The sequence below is a fragment of the Patagioenas fasciata genome, chromosome 1 (assembly GCF_037038585.1).
Source record: "Patagioenas fasciata isolate bPatFas1 chromosome 1, bPatFas1.hap1, whole genome shotgun sequence".
In the NCBI taxonomy this organism is placed as follows: Eukaryota; Metazoa; Chordata; class Aves; order Columbiformes; family Columbidae; genus Patagioenas; species Patagioenas fasciata.
In genome coordinates, this window is record NC_092520.1 from 13,609,778 (window position 1) to 13,625,780 (window position 16,003).

Below are 16,003 nucleotides of genomic sequence, written 5' to 3' on the forward strand. Positions count from 1 at the left end.
TCAAAACCTCCATGCCTAGTGTAACTAAATCAGAGCAGTGGAATTCAGCACAGCAGATATCTATCATTTGATTCTGCTTATAATTATTTGCCAATAAGGGAGGATGACATGTAAACAAGCAGCAGAACTACAAGTCTGCTTCGTTTTCTGTCTCTTCATGAGAAATCGCTATTCTGAGCTTCTAGCATTTTCTTTCTTGCCTTATATTTTAAACAAAAATCTTTGACAAAGAAACCCTACAACTGTACAAGGATATCCAAGGGCTCCCTTAGAATAGCTGTTCGGTAGTTTTTTTCGAAGTGGAAGTTTTCCACTGTACATGGTCCTCAAATTATTTTTAGCTTTGTTTGTTTACAGTCTGGAATTACATATTCAACGTGATTTGATGTTTCCTACTATTCTTGATCCACTCTTTTCCAAGGGAAGCAGTGGAAAGTCTACCACGTAGTAAAGTGAATGCAAGACCTCGTACGAGGAAAATATTTGTAGAGAACAATCTGACATAGATCAGGAGCTGAACTGGATGATCTAATGGGCATTTCATTGCTGGAGTCTAATGATTCATAGTCGCAAAATGGCAATTCTAATGCTATTTAAGAGCACAGCAAGTAGGGTTTTCTGATGTATTTGAAATTCTGGATGGCTGTAAGATACAAGAAAGTATATAAACTCTGCTAAGGACATGATTTTAACATGTCTATAGGTTACTCATAAACTCGAACATTTAATAAGCCAGGCCTGGGACCAGAAAAATAGCCACGAGATCAAAATGTGGCTGAAGAAATCCCACATCCTAGCCTACATATATATATTGCAATTTTCTGTCTTCCATTTGAAGATACAGTCCAGCTGAGACTGCTGCTGAACGTAGAACTACTGCCTGTTTAAACTGGGAATTACGAAAGAAAGGCACCTAAATCTCCAACATAGGAAGGAAACGATACAGAGTTAAAAGCACAACAGCCCTAAGAGCCCCAAATGACATGACTTTGCATGCCCAGTTAATGATTTATGAGTGACTGAGGTTGGCAACACCGAGGAACTGACTCATGAATGCTCTGCTTTCTCCATCAAGGGAAAAAGCAGCAAAGGGAAACGTCAGAGCTGCCCTTTGGTTGTCTTCCCCACAGTGGGCAGAGCCCCCTGGTGCAGAAGGGACCAGGACTGGCCAGCCCCATGGAGGACACCAGTCCCAGAAGACACACTTGGCCTTAAGGAACCACCAGTTTACCGTCCACATGGAAACTAAAAGTCTGTGCCTTGTCCAGGTGATGGCTCTGGCCCTCAACCACCAGAGGAGCAAACATGAAGGAACTTTGGACAAAGTCATTTTCACCTCTCCTGCTGGGCTATCTCAAGTCCTGTGTACAAATCTTCTGAGATAAAACCCAAACCCTGAAAACAGAAATAAGCTGTATCTATTAAAACATACCAAAAATATCTTTTACTGGCACCCTGCATAATGTAAAAACCTAAATGAGAGGCAAGTATTGATCACGTGTGATGGACTGGCAAAAGAAAAGTTTTCTAGTGAGCTGTGTGAGCCTTACACACACATACTCACCATGCATATGCATTTCTGGGAACACACTGTATGTTAGCCTGCAAATCCCACTGCTTCACTCTGGGCGAAACAGAGAGAACATCAAGAACAAGGATTGTTTTTCAAAGGCAGTAGAGTAAGCAAGTCTGTTCTTGAAGAACCAAGATAGTAAGAGCTGTGACAGAGATATAGATATGTCAGGGAGCAGCTGAAACTAACGGAATTGCACTTCATTACAATTCAACTAAGAATCTGACCCTCTGTCAATACAAGTTGGCTGATAGATTCATTCAGATCAATATATATGTACATATACATCACATTTGACCTGTAGACTAATTTGCCTGAATTCAGCTTCTAGCCATTGAAACCCATCCTTGCCCGGTCTATGTGGCTGCAGAGCTTTCTACCCACCTGGGGTACCTCATGCAGAAGCACACATGACTAACAAATTCAGTCCTCACCCTTGTCTTTCACAAAACAAACAGACTGAGATACGGAGATTCAATTTGGGAGCAGTTCCTTCAATTCTGTTAGACCTAGTACAGATATGCTGGTTCTTCTCCAGGAGAATATATCCATATGAGTTCAGACTCATAATTCAGCTCCCACAGCTCGACGTGTTGGCGTGTGTCAGCTCAGTCATGGCAGCTCCGCATGCGTGTGTTTGTGTGAGCACACATCTTCACAGTCCCTAGCAAATGGCATATAATTAAAGTGGTTGTAAACTAAACTGTACTTCAATGACAGCACATTATGCTAAGTCACATTTCCATCTATCTGAGAGTGTGCTAGTGGACACTCACCACTGGTGATCAGAACCAATTAGTGAGGTTGGGGTAACCTAATCGAGTCTGAGCACTATGTACATACAGGCTATGGAAGAGGTGTTGGTTGATGTAGGTCAGATTTCCTTGCCTTTTCTTGATGACTACTTTATTCCTTTTTCAGTGATACTACACAGGTCTTCAGCAGTTGCCAAATTTCAAGCGCTGATTGTAACCTCACTTACAGAAGAAAAAAAAAATTCTTTTGGCCAGGAACTGCTAACTGAAAGAGCTCGATGATTTCAGTGTACTTTGTTAGCATTTATAATCTCCGGGGAAAAACACAATCAGTTTTTGCAGTGCAATGTAAGCATACAAAAAAAGCAAAACCAAACAAGTAGAAATAGGAATATTCCCCCAGCCAAGAATTCTTGTGGACTGGATCTGCTGATGTGTCAGTGGTGCAGGGGCTTGCAGGCAAGGGGCCTGCAGAACAGCATGAGGATGTCTAAGCTGCTCGTGTGGGAACAGACAGACAGCCGAGGATGCTCAGTAAGAGCAGGGTACCCATCCTGGCATTTTCAAGTCTTAGGTTGTGGCTCTGTAGGGAAACTATTCTCATGTAAATGATAGCCACCACTGAAAACGGTCCTGCTCCTCTCCTCCCACTCTTCCTTGTGCACTGGCATTTTTCTGGCCCCAGATGAGCTGCGTTGGAGATCTGAGCCAGCTGACGGCTCTCTGCTCATTCCTGTAGGGTTAGTTTTCTGCTGATTTAGCTTTCTGAACAGGTTTGCTGGTGGGGTCAGAAAATTGTTGGTGCCAGCAGAAGGGGAGCAGCGGGGGGCACAGGCAGGGGAAGGGAGAGAAGCAGAGCCCTCCTTGGCTGCAGCAGCTCAACATTAGATCCATTTAGTGGCATCAAAGTACGACACCATTAGCATTCCTGCCCCAGAAAGGAAGATCAATTCCACTTTAATTCTTGGAGCTTTCAGATCTGCTTTTCCTAGCAAATTGTTTGATGATAAACTACTTTTCTTTGATTACTGCAAGCAGTGCTGGCAGATGATGCTGAAATGGGACAGCATTTGGAACCTTTCTTTTACCTGAGTCCTCACAAATGCGACGTGTCCCTGGTCACGTTTGTGTAAGCCCTGTGGGATCAGGGTATGGGAGACACCAGCAGCCAGTCCCATGTGTGGATGCGTTTGGGTGCCTTGGCTTTGGGCAGGTGGGCCCGGGGCTTTCCTGACCCTCTGAGACACGCTGAGCACAGCGCAGACCATGGCAGAGAAGGACGAGGAGGGGAAGGAGGACACGGGCAAGGGGAGGGATGGGGCCACAGGACTGTAAGTGGAGCTCTGGTAGCAACGCACTGTGGCCAACATGTGCTACAGCTTCGGTGCATTCCCTCAAATGCAAAGGAGCTGTGCTGCGGACCCTTCATTTCATGGCAACAGTGACCCCACAAGGCTGTTTGTCTGGAGTCTGACCCCTGAGTCCAAACACTGCTTTACACAGGTCTAAACAGCACAGAAAGCGGGCCAAGAGTAACCAAAACCAACCAGGCGGTAATTGTCATTCACCCCTTCCTCGGGGTAACCCAATGTAAATGCTTTCTAATTGAATTTCCAGATGCCAAATACAAAATAAATACCAAAAACCAGCTTCAGAAACATAGAGGCTGCAAGTGACACAAGGCACAAGGAGTTCGGGTTTACACTGCTCTCTTCCCTGAGCTGCCATGCTGTCCTGGTCTCACCCCAACATGCACGTGGTCATTTTGGGGGTGCCAAGACTAATCTATTTGTGCTGCACGATGTATGTGGAGCAGTTTCAACAGGATGAACTAAGAGGACATAAATCATCCGTGACACAGTAGCTCATTAGGCAAGAGAGAGCCAAACAGCCTCAGCAATGAACCACAAGAACAACTGAGTCTTATTCTGACGCTCCAGGCTCGTGAGGTCTCCTCAGCGCCTGGAAGCCTCCTTAGCTCCACAGATGTTACAGAGAGCAAACGGCACATCAGTGCCCACATATCCAACAGATATAAAAATGGAGAATTGAACGGTCCCAATTCTCCAGTCTGCACTTCTGTTCTCCCTCCATGCTCCCTCTCTTAGACTTTAATACTACTTTTTGTTATTATCTGGTAATTTGCTGACCTCTCACTTCTTCCCAACAGCTGCAGCTTACAGACTTTGTCTAACATTATTCCAATGAAAATTTAATAGGATCTTTGCTTTAAATACCCTAATGAAATAAGGGTACCAATTAATCCCTTTGGGCCAAAGTCAGTTCCTCTTTATTTTTGCTCTCTAAAAGAGGCTGTAAAAGTCCCTCCTGCAGAGGCTGGTCCTGTGGAACTTCATGCCAATTAACCCGTGAAGTTTCACTGAAACTGTGGGATGGGGAGCTGGAAATTTTCAGTCAAAAAGGTGTTCCCATTGCAGAAATGCCCATTTGTGGCAAGTATTTCCAAGGAAAAAAGTATTACAGAATTTCAGCGCTACAAGAAACCAAAAATGTCTTCCGAAGTAAAATTAAGCTAAATGTTAAAATATCAAAATTCACCATGACATGGAAATTCTGAGTTTCAGCTGGTTTAGCAGAAAATTTCAACTATGCCAATAGCTTGACCTCTCTGAGTAATTCTCAACAGGTCCTCAACAGCATCCACTTTACGCAGCTGCACAGAATTCCTAAAGCCAGAAGGGGACCTTAATGTAAAATCTGTCCACATGTACGTGCAAAGCGAGACACAGCACGCCACTCACTGATTTCACCATTCCTCGGTGAGATGTGGCACTGTCAGCCGTGCCCGCTCTTGAGGACGCTGACAGGGGCTGTGCCTCCGCTGCAGATCGCGGGTCGAGCTCTGGGATGTCCGGTGAGGTTAAACGCTCGCTGGATGGCGGGGATGGCCGGGCTGAAGCAGCACACGCCTCTGGGCAAGCTCTTTATTCTACTGAGCTACATTAATGTGGGATCTCCCTGCTGCTGCTGTTGGGTGGCTTTTGCTCTCTGAATTAGCTCATTTAACGTTCATGTATCTCAACACTGTGCTGCAATCTGCAGTGTAGACAGAGCATTATTTCTAATCTAAATTTATCCAGCTTCAGTTTTCAGCCACTGGATGCTGTTATGTCTCTGTCTATCCATCCTAAAACCTTCTATTATTAGGAATAAGCTAGAGAGTTGAAGAGATCACATTCATCATGGCTTTATGATCCTCCCACTGTTTTCCTCACTTCTAAACCTTCTCTGCATTCGGGTCTCCTTTTCTGTTTTCCAGCGGGGAAGCAAGCGCAAGGCTGCGAGCGTGGCACTGTCTGGGGGACGTGGCTGTCACTGCAAGAGGGTGACCAGAGGGCACAAAGTACTGGCAAGTGCATCTGCGGTGTGGCTGGGTGCAGTGATGCTCACTGCAGGCACGCTTGCGTTATGTCAGCGTTTCACGTGGTTGATGGTGCCTGAAAGATTATTCTGGCTTTGGCTAGATTTCTCACCTGGCAGGTATTTAGCTTCTGTCATGCTCTGCTTTGTTCTAACAGTTATACGCCAATGAAACCACCTTCTCTTCTCCCCCAAACTGTCCTTCAAACCTTGAAGTGAAGCACGCTACATAAAACAGGCTCAGTCATTCGCCTGGCTGTCACATCACGACTGGTTTTGGAGAGAGCTCAGATATGGATCTCATCGTGCGAGATCAGGTTCATTCGCGGGGATGGGGAGAATCCTTTGTCTGCAAAAGGCAGTTTGCAAAGTTCAGTGCAAGTTCCCTGCGCGGTCCTGACGTCTGTGCTCTGCCCACACACCCCAGCTGCACAATGAACTGTGGGAAACATTCCTCCTCTGCCGCTCTTGCCGAGCTGCCAGAGCGGGATGCAAAGCTAGGATTTATAGAGTTACGAATTACACAAGGTTATACGGCTATATAAAATGCAATTAAGATGCAAAGAATATTTTATAGCCTGACTGCATCAGTGTCATAGAATTTCATAGCTGACTGTGTGTTTTTCCATTTCCTAGAGCATTCTTTAAAAGCTGAAGGAAATGTATTAAAAGCCAGCGAGATTAAATTATACATAGTTCCTATTACTTTGCTCCTATAAAAGGACCTCACATGGACACCTCAACCTGAAACACTGGAATGATGAGGTTAGTTTTGCCATAAGCCAAACATATGTCCTTTAGGTTATGTAAGAAATATTTGTGGTCCCTGCTGGCGTTGTCAGAATGTACATCATATATTAGACTTCCAAATACACAAAAATACCCTGCTATTAAAGCTAAACAAAAAGGATTTAACGAGTCGGACTAATGAATTTCAGGAACTGATTATCCATGGAGGTATGATACGGGCTTACGTGTTAAAAACAGTGAAATAATGTAGGACCTCGCCTAAATAAGATTTACACACAGTGCCAGCTAGCTGGTAAAAAATAGCAATAACCTTTTAAAACATTAATTTAGGCTTTTATTAGAATACAAAGAACCTCCAGTTTTTGAAAGCAGGCATTGTCTCTCTTTTTAATTTCAACAGCACCATGGCTTGAATACAACACAGCAGGGTGTGTGTTTTCTAAAGTTGGGTTATTATCAGAGTGCTCAAAGCAGTTTGCCAATAAGCCTTTATTTGGCAAAGCTTAAAACTGCTGACAAATGAGATTCTTCCTACAGCAGTAAAACAAGGCACAGTTAAATATGCCTAATTACAAAAGCACACAGAGAACCAACGTGAAGTATGTACATCGCTGAGAAATCAAATGATCCCTGCATCACAACCAAGGGGCTGGCACCCCAATGCCATCTAACCACATAGACTAAAACCAGATAAACCCAAAAGATGCGGGGATGCGCTCCTGCCTGGTTTATGCTTGATGCAATCCCATGGCGGGCAGCAGAGCCCGTCCTGCCCTCCCTCGGGCTGCGGTGCCGCTGCCATCAGCCGCGCTGCTCCTGCTCCTCCAGCTGCGCGGAGCCGCCAAACCCCGGTGAAACCAGCGCCCTGTGCGAGGTCAAGCAACGCAGAGGGAGAAATCTGAAAATAAATTTCTCATCTTGAACCACAAAAGTTCAATGACCTGAGTGTTGGCCTCCAAAACCAAGGCAGCGCTGCTGCTTCTGGATCTCTGCTACTTTCGCCCCATAGGTGTGAACTGATATGGAGATGAGAGTCTAATTAAAAACTCGAAACCAAACGCAATAATAAACCTGTTTAATGTGAGGTAGTTCTTTGTATCTTTACCAGGTAAGGCTGGTTCACTAACAGACTTGCTTCTTTTCTCTAATAGCGCAGGAAAACGTGCACCTTGAGTTTAGATGTGAATCTCACTCCAAGACAATGATACACAACACTGATGAACTCTCTTCTAAAGCCAAGGGAATTGTCAGTGTTTTGTGGGAGACATATTTGCCCACTTGGGCTAAAGGTTGTTTCTAATGTACCTTTTCTGTATTTCATCCAGCAGCATTTCAGCAGCTATTTGCAAGCAACATTCTCTGATGAGAGAATATAAGCAATGCAGAACCACAGTGAACGTGACTGAGAAACAGAAAATGATTAACAGCTGCATTTTGATTGAGGAACAGAGTCCATTTAGTTGACACAGTATAAAACTTTAGAGCAGAAAACTCTCGATCTCAGATTCAGGACAGTTAGTAACATTCCCAGGAAAAACTCAAGGCAAAGAAGAGTCAATCAGTACACCTAGATGCAACATTGTGGTTTCATGTCTATGGTGTATTTTTTTTGGTGCGTATTATAAAGATTTCATATTTCTTAGAAATAATTATGGAAAGACATTAGGAACCACAAAGAGGAGTAGCCCATTACAGCAAAGGCAAGTACCCAGTAAAAATGCCAGAGCCTCAAATAAATGTCCTATAACATAACAGAGTGTCTTAGATGTTACTGTGTCCCATCGTTTCCTTCAGCTACACTGAGTGTCCCTGAATGGAGATTTACAGCAACCACCACAGTGTGTCTCAGTCACTTAGAGTGAGACTATATTTAAGACAGAACTTTAGGGTTTCATGTTTATTCTCACTGCCTTCAGGATCAAACTGTTTTAGTTTCCAGCATAAGTTTTCTGAGCATTGCGTCTCTAAACTAAAATTTTAGTTTAAAAATTAAACTTCATACTTTCCACTTTCTTCCGTGCTAGCTGAGGACTGATACATTTGTGCCTAAATAACATTTAGCAATCTTGTCAGAAATGCCTGAAATACCTAAGGAACACCAACTTCCCTTTTCAAAAACATTTAAGTCATAATGGAGCAACAGTTTAATAGAGAATCAATTTTCTTGAGCTCTCGAGTGCATCAAGTCACTTTTGCAAAAAAGCCCCAGCCTCTAAGGTCATATAAGCGCTTTCAAGAACTTTACATGTCAGCTCAAATTCACCTTAATTGTATTGATAATAGATCTCAGGCTGAAACAGGATTCCTGGGAATGATGTCTAACCAAAAAAAGATCCCGGTTTCATTGTAAGATCCCAGGTTAGGCTCGCAGAGCTGGCAGGGCAGAGAGAAGCTTTCCATTGATCATCTCTGATCTGTAGATAATTGAGACAGAACAGCAGAACTCTAGATGTGCATCTTTCTGAAAGGGCAGTTGTTAAAATGATAGGGGGAAACTCTAGGAGAACAATGCACAATATATTAGTGTGGAAATGAGTAGCTGCCCTTAGAGGAATCGGTATGAGACGTCTGGGAAGTGCATTGCGTGGGTCACTCGGAGCTACGCTCGCACCTGAAGCTGAACTCCTGCTGATGACCTGCTGGTCAAGGGCTGTGCTGTGAGCACCACAGGACCAGGGAAACTGCAGGGAATTCAGAAGGCAGCAGCAAAAGAGATGAGGCAGATGGAAGGACCAACATGGGAGCAAGGATTATCTATGTATAGCCTGTCTGAGCACTGCATTAAAGTGCCCAGCTAATATAAATGCCTTGGGAGAAGACTTATTGTCTACAGGGTGTTTTAAACCGGAGAACATCAGGGACGTATTTAAAAACTTGTACGCATATAAAGTGTACATCACTTGGCAAGTTACCGTGTGTCAGCAGAGCCACAGAAACTCTTTACCTGTGCACTTTTAGCCCAAAAGCTCATTTGCCCTAAACTGCCCTGAAATAGGTTAGAGCTAAGCTGCATTTGCTGTGTGCTGGGAGGGGGTGTACAGGTCTGAACAGAGCTGAGCTCAGCTGGGGTAACTTGTTCATGAGGCCAAAGTGCTAAGGAAAAAAGAACAAAAAAAAAAGTTCTGGATATCAGTAAAAAAAAATCCTGACTCTCAGATCTACTGTTTTTTATTGTTGTGTCTCTGGGAAGAAGTGGAAGGCTTATTGCTTGAGTTGTGTGAAAGCAGACCAGCAAAGACAGTGTACTACAAGAAATAACTGAACCAGAAAGGAGATTGGTTAGATGTCCTAATGGTCTGGACAGCTTTCTTCATCTCTTTATTTCTGTAACTTTCAGATGACTTTCTGCAGAGTATTGGGTGAAAGAGTCTAAACAGAACAAAAGCCCATCAATTCCCTTTTTGTTCCTGGATTCAGTTTACTGGACCATTTTTTTAACCTCTCTGATTTAGAATAAATGTTTTCCCACTTGCTATTTGAAACTGGGAGTGACAATATACCGCGAGAAAAGACGTTCTCATAGCATTTCCAGCTGAGACAAGACACAAAGGTTGCCAAAAATCTCGTGAGAAAGTTTATTATCAAGAGATTTCCTACCCCATCGTTCTAAGTTCTGCTCAGCACTACAGCGTTGCCAAAACTGACTGCAAGCTCTGCCTCTCCTGAAAGCTGTCCGTCACTCCCTGCTGCAGTTTTAGGTACAACCGCAACATCTGCAACAAGCGAGGCTGCTGGGCAGTGTCACTGTGGGTGCTGGAGGGGGCTCTTCCCTGGAAGGCAGGGGGGGCTTGGTAGGGGGACCAGGCAGGTCAGGAGACCCCTGAGCCCTCCTCTGCCTTCCCAGCGTGGCTGCAGCAAATCTCCTGACCTTCTGTATCTGCGGGAGTGTCTATAAAAGCGTTTTATGTCCAATTCAGTGAGCCTGGCCCTGAATGTCTCCAGGGATGGGGCATCCACCACCTCTCTGTGCAACCTGGGCCAGGGTTTCACCACCCTCAGCGTAAAAAATTTCTTCCTCATGTCTGGCCTGATTCTCCCCTCCTTCAGTTTAAAACCTTTGCCCCATGTCCTGTCACAACAGGCCCTGCTAAAAAGTCTGTCCCCGTCTTTCTCATAGGCCCCTTTTGGGTACTAAAAGGCTTCAATAAGGTCTCCCCAGAGCCTTCTCTTCTCCAGGCTGAACAACCTCAGCTCTCCCAGCCTGTCCTCCCAGCAGAGCTGTTCCATTTCTGTGGCTCCTCTGGCCCCTCTCCAACAGGTCCATGTCTTTCCTGCACTGAGGGCTCCAGAGCTGGACACAGGACTCCAGGTGGGGTCTCACCAGAGCGGAGCAGAGGGGCAGAATCACCTCCCTCCACCTGCTGGCCACGCTCCTTCTGATGCAGCCCAAGATACGACTGGCCCTCTGGGCTGCAATGTGGCTGTTTAGCCCATGTGAATGCACAAGACTTAGTACAAAGCAAAACACCCCATAACATACATAGTTTAGGCAGAAGGTCCTCGACACCCACAGAGCCCTCCTGTCCCACCACATCGCTTTCTAAGCCTTGCCAATGGCCTGACCACATGCATTTCTACTCATACGAGCACCTCAGTGATGCCACTGCTCTCTGGTTTACTTCATGTGCTGTATTGAGTGCAGTGCTTCCCCACCAGATACAGTCCTAAAGAGCTCCCTCATGGCAAGTGCCTTGAGTTCTTCAAACAAAAAACATCGTGCACAATATCACGGAAAGAGTGCAATTAGTACTAAAGTGCCTGGGGATGTCTCAGCTCCAAGATACTCCTTACAAATATATATATAGACATACATATATAACTAAATATAATTCCAAAAGGAAGCTATTATCTCCCAAATGTTCTCATGTTCAGTAGAATAACAAAGCTCTTTTTTTTTTTTTCCAACATGAGATGGAAAGGCTTTTGGTCTTCACAGGTTTCTTCTTAGATCCTTTTCATAGAGATAACATGGGGGGAAAAAAAAGAACAAAGAGGAAAAAAATGAATGGAAAAAATAAAGGATGAAGAAATTTCATTTATCAGCTTCAGATTTTTCACTTTTTATCTTTTCATCAAAATCAGAAAATGTAAACATCAAACTTTCTGATATGATTTTCACTTCTGCAAAAGACCTTTTTCCTAAAAGATTAGCATATACTTAAAAAAAATAGCTACCTGCAACACAGAGCCAAAGTCTTGGCCTTGGGGCTGCACAGGTTTTAGTTTACAAGCATGAGAAGTTTAAATACAGGACTGTAAATGTTCTTTGATACTGGACTGATTGGAATAATCCCAAAAGCCTTGAAGTAGAGTGGAATGATGTATATTTAGAATTAGCAAGGAAAATAGTAATTAAATAAAGTAAACAATAATTAAAATATTGCAATATAAAGACTAGGATGTTGAAAACTTGCATAAAGTAAAGAGCATTTGGAAAGAGTGCTTTTTTTGGCTCAAACCACAATGCCCAAGATATCATTAAAGTTAGACAGGACAATGTGGAAGAAAACTATTTTATACTCATGTTACTCTAACTTCATGACAGTGTGTAACTGATTTCAGTGGAAATGTACTAGCTTAAAGCTTGTGGATTGCTAAATCAGGATCTTTTAGGTTTAATTTCTGGATAAGAAAGCATCTGACTTTTTAAAAGTGTCATGGGTCTGATCTGTGGCTCTATGGGTTTATTCTGACTTACACCACCCGCAAATCCTGCCCAATAGACTTTTTATTGCTTGAATTGGAGGCTGAAAAGGTCATGATCCATGGGATTGAGACAAACAGAAAAGTTATCTGTAGAAAAATCTGAGAAAAACCAACACCCCCACAATTCTATTTGAACTTACAAGTTTGGCAACAACAAAAAAAATAGACAGTCTCAGGTCTGGGCCCCACAGCCTTGGTTGCCAGATTGTGCAGGTGTTAAATCAGCCGCGGCTGGGCTGCCCACAGCTCCCTTTGGGCAAACCCCGGCTCTTTGATCCCCCCTGGATCTTAAGGGGAGTTCCCTCCTCTACAGGTCCGGATGGACCAGGGGAACTGCAAACGTTCTCTCAGATGATGAAACCCGCCTTGCAGATCCTGTATCTCACGAGTGAATTGGAGAGCAGAGAACAAGAGTTTAATCTGTTTTTCCAGAGGTGAAACATGGCATCCATCCAAATGCGTGGTGGGTCATGTGCCTTGGACAGGCAGTGGGAAAGAGATGTCTAGATCACCTGTGCGGTACAGACCAGGGACGGGTGGTGACATGAACTGGCACGTGCCCGCTGTGGGCTTTGTTGTAGATCATACACACCTGTTGTCATTGCTTTTCCCTGAGACGATTCCCACATTTCAAAGGTTTGGACATACACTTTGATTTGATGGATTCTCCTAATGTATACTTACTTACACACAGCCATGCTCACTGAACAGCAGCCTTTCTTAGGAAAGCATCTTACAATGCTATATGGCAATTTTATTGTAGTCTTTGAAAGAGCCCAGATCCACCTCCCCCACAGGTTTGTGCAGATTGCTAGGGAGATTAGACTCACGTGTCCGTCGTACCCATTTACGCTACACTGGCAGTCAAATTAAGAATGCCTTTACAGTATGTCTATTTGAAGACATTTAGAGGAGTGAGTACATTTGGTCCTGCAATAAGTTGTCAGAGATGCCATGTGGGAAGAGCACATCCAAATGGGAGCCAGGAATGAGAAAGAAAAGCACAAGATACCAGTATGTCACCACCACAGGCTCAGCCCCAGAGATCAAGGTCCTCAGTGGACACAGACCAGAAACCCAGAAAGGTCACTGAGCAGTGGTCAGTATGGACAACGCAGGTGTCCATGGTAAAGGTAAGGCCTGTCTATGCCAGATACAGGACTTGGTGTGGGATTGACCAAGTCTATGGGATGGGTCCTCTGGAATCTCTGAAGACCAACACTTTGTTCCTTTGATTTTTCACATGATAAGGGTGCAGCATCACCTGCAAACTTATCTTAAAAAATGTAAAAAATCTGAAATAACTGATTGCTCAAGAAGGAAGATAGTCACCTACGGTATGGGCTATTGCCATTGCTTAGTGTGCTCAGAGTATCACAAAGTATAGCATGAAGATCTGACATTGAGAGAAGGAAACAGAGAAGGAGAAAGAGGAATTAAAAACCCAAACCAGCTAATTGTATGTACTTTGGAGATTTTAAAATTGTGTCAGCTTCTATGCTGATCATTTGGAGACAAATGTGGCTGTGTAACTCCAGCCACTGGCTCCCTTCCACGTGGCCAGCCCACAAGGGGAAAAAGAAGTTGGGAATATGAGCATCAGTTTTGATCTGTGGTCTTTAGCCAAGTTTGATCCTTGATACTTAGAACAACAATACCAAATGCTGTCCTGATTCTCCTCTCAGATCAGTTTCTATTTCTTATCTTTTAATTGTCAGTGCTCTATATTGTAAAGAAGAATAGAATCAGAGCCTTGTGTTTCTGTATGTGGCACCTTCCGTAGCAATTGATTCAGCAGCTTAATTCTGCTGTGACACTACAACATGAATAAATGTGGGTACATGTTAAAGCATTCAGCACAAAGTACCTTTTGGCAAGCTCACTCATAGCTGTCTAACCCTAAAGGTTATTCGGTTTGTTTGTTTGTTTGCACCTTTTCCTGTAATACCGCTAATAATCGCTGTCATGGAGAGGATGTTTCGGTAAATGAGCCTTCCCCTGAATTAGCAGGCTAACCTCTAGGCAGAAGGAAATATTCTGATGAGTGTTCAATAGTCACCCCAGCACTATGAAACAACAGCAGGGAAAAAAAAGAAAAGCCAGACAAACCATGCAGCTAAAGACCCTGGAGTATTTTAGAAGTGGGTTGAAAACCTAGCGGTGGGCCAGATCCTCCTCTCTCATTGACATTCACACTGCAAACCACATCCTGCCATTGAGAACCTGGTGAAAGCAAAAGCTGGTTGAGCAGAGGAGCCGTGCGATCACCAACAGCTCCAAGCAGGGACGTGTCGCATCTCCTGCTCGAGCCGGAGGAGGGAGAAGTGCAGTGCCCTTAGCAGCACGAGACAGGTTACAAGTTGCTATCTCGAGGTACATTAGCTTGAATGAGGGAGAAGACGAGAAATGCCTTATTTATACTTTGAACCCATCCCCAGCAGGAAATGATGTGAAAATATAAATGCAAACCACAGGCAAAGGGATCGATCTTCAAATGGTGTAAACTGATAGGGTTGTGAGAACCTGATTGATGCTTTGGAGCCACCTCAGCCTTTTATTTCATTTTACTGAGAAATTTATAACTAACTATCTCATAGTTTAGTGAAGAAATTTTTTTGCCATCTTCGTCCTCCTCCAGCAAATCAGACCTGGACTACACACAAAGGGTTTGAATACACAGGAAACTAAGCCAAATTACAGATGTGAATTTAAAGTAGATTAGTTAAAGCACATTAAATCCTTATGTAGAAGGCTTCATTCAGAAATAAAGTAACTGTAATTTGCTTTAGGAATGAATCAAGCAAACTAAAGGCCCTTTTACGTCTGAATAAAAGCATCCACCCAGGGGTTTAATAGGTTTTACCTCAAACACTTTAAATTCACATTTTAGTTATTTCGCTCTATCTTCCATGCAGATAAGCCCAAGCAGTACCACTTTAACTGAGGTTTTGTTTCAGGTGCCAGCTAAACCTCTGCAGCCACCCTTCAACCGAAATATGGGTGTCTATACAGGGCTTCGCACTGGTTTTCCTAAATTGGTTTACAAAATAAACCTAATTCAGCTTCTGTGTGGAGATAAGGCCTAAATAGCTGAAAGAATGGGATTTATAGATAAATGAGGAGGGATGCCATAAAAGCTCCATTGATTCCTGGCTGTGCTTCTGTTCTAAATCCCATTCTCTCCTGGCCTGCTGCCTCTGCTGAAGACTGTTGGATCTTTCTTTTTTTTTCTTTAAAACTTCAGCTGAGTTTCAACTTGTTTCACCAGACTGACAATGAAGACTTAATCCCTCTTGGAATTTGCAAGATGTAAAAGGCTGTGAGTTAGCCCAGCTTGACAGGGCTCTGATTGGGAAACTGCAAAGCGCTGTTTGCTGGTACACGCTGTCCCCATTCATCACAGCCATCCCCACCTTCAGCTGGGACTCTGCAGAGCCAAGGCCATTAAAAAACAGGGTGGCAGCCTGTGGGGTAACAAAATCCTCCCCCTTGCATAAAATCTGATCTCATTTCAGCTTCTGGCTACATGTGGACTTCTATATATCCGGGATTTCATCCATGGTTTGCACGCTCTGTGTTGTTCAGGAATATACTCCTGATTGACACCACAGGCTTCTGGATTGTTTTTAATCAGTGGAATACAAACGCTAGGAAAACCCAGTCTGATCCTATTCAAATGCTTTGGTCATGCTTGCTAGAGATGGAATCCTCATTGTGAATGACACCACGGCTGGTAAAGCACTTAGAAGATGCTAATGGCTAACGACAATGACAAACATCTTTTAAGAGGACATAATTTGCAATCAACTAAGGCAAATATTTATACATGCCATTATCA

General features: G+C 43.8%; 1 protein-coding gene across 1 annotated transcript in view; it reads right to left on the bottom strand.

The window, feature by feature from the left end:
• MAML2 (mastermind like transcriptional coactivator 2) overlaps positions 1 to 16,003 on the bottom strand; it is a 219,010-nt gene that overhangs the window by 97,827 nt on the left and 105,180 nt on the right. The gene's annotated exons all lie outside the window — the stretch shown is intronic.